Below are 1,390 nucleotides of genomic sequence, written 5' to 3'. Positions count from 1 at the left end.
GGGGGAGGGAGACAGGAGGGGGAGGGGTGAGGTATGGGAAGGAAGAACGAGAAGGAGGAAGGAGAAGATACACAGATCTGCGATTTCCAAATGGCATAAGGAATAGGTCAGAAAGTAACAACAGTAGGCGGGAGCAAGAACTGCAATAAAGGAGGGAGAACAGCAGATTCAGGGGCAGGTACTTCCAAAGAGGTGAGAAAGTGATCAAGAAAACAAGTTGGTGTAAATATTACAAGCTAATGGAAGATATGAAGCAGGATGGCAGATGGCAAAATTGCCCCCGTGCTTGGGAAGTCCTTTCAAAGAAGGGAAGGATTCTCATTAAATATGGAATTTGGGGGTATACTGCTTTAAGAAATTTACCATAGCAAAAGCCAGACTTTGAGCATAGGCAAGCATTATTAAAACTTTGTTACTACATGCTATTTGCTGCCCATTGAATGTGTACCCCACGAATGCTGTGAACTATAAGGATGTGTGTGGGGTGTATGTGAAATTAGATTAAGGGTCACAGATACAGTACAAAGCCAAGAACACATTATTTCTCTTTCTAGGTACAAGTCCTATCTTTTCAGCTAGACGTTCAGTCTCTGTGACCAGGCTATGTGTTGTTAACGATATTGGGATTATGAGATCATTTTATTGTGAGTGAAAGGGTATTCAAAAGCCATTGCTAGTTGTATGTGAATGAGAGTGACCAAACTAAAACCCAAAAGACAAAATGTGATTGATGAAACCACATTTTACCTAGTTCAGGAAGGACCCACAGAAGTGACACTCAAGTGCCTGTAGGAGGGGTGCAGTTAGCATTGAAGGCATGAAAAGAGGGGCCTTGGCTGGGCGCAGTGGCTCATGCCTGTAATCCCAGCACTTTGGGAGGCCAGGGCGGGCGGATCACTTGAGGTCAGGAGTTCAAGACCAGCCTGGCCAACACGGTGAAAATCTAGTCTCTACTAAAAATACAAAAATTAGCTGGGCGTGGTGGTGCGCACCTGTAGTCCCAGCTACTTGAGAGGCTGAGGCAGGAGAATTGCTTGAGCCTCCCAGGAGGTGGAGGTTGTAGTGAGCTTAGATTGTGTCACTGCACTCCAGCTTGGGTGACAGAGCAAGATTCAAAAAAAAAAAAAAAAAAGACGGGCCTTAAAGAAATAGGAGTTAAAGTGATGGTAGTGACTGTGAGCACATTCCTCTGGCTGTTTTGTTGTTGAATAGAATGTGTAGATGAAACAAAACAGGCCGTGGTAGCAGGCTGCTGGAAAGAGCCTTCCTGCTCTATGGAGGGTTCTGTGGCCTCAGCACGCAAAGCCCAAAGATGTTGCCCATAAACCGACCAGGTGAGCAGCCCCTACTGGCCAAGATAACTCTTTCAGCTTCACGCTTGTCCGGCACT

The sequence above is a fragment of the Cebus imitator genome, unplaced genomic scaffold, assembly GCF_001604975.1.
Source record: "Cebus imitator isolate Cc_AM_T3 unplaced genomic scaffold, Cebus_imitator-1.0 Scaffold212, whole genome shotgun sequence".
In the NCBI taxonomy this organism is placed as follows: Eukaryota; Metazoa; Chordata; class Mammalia; order Primates; family Cebidae; genus Cebus; species Cebus imitator.
The sequence above is the reverse complement of the archived record's forward strand: the minus strand, read 5'-3'. Positions refer to the sequence as shown.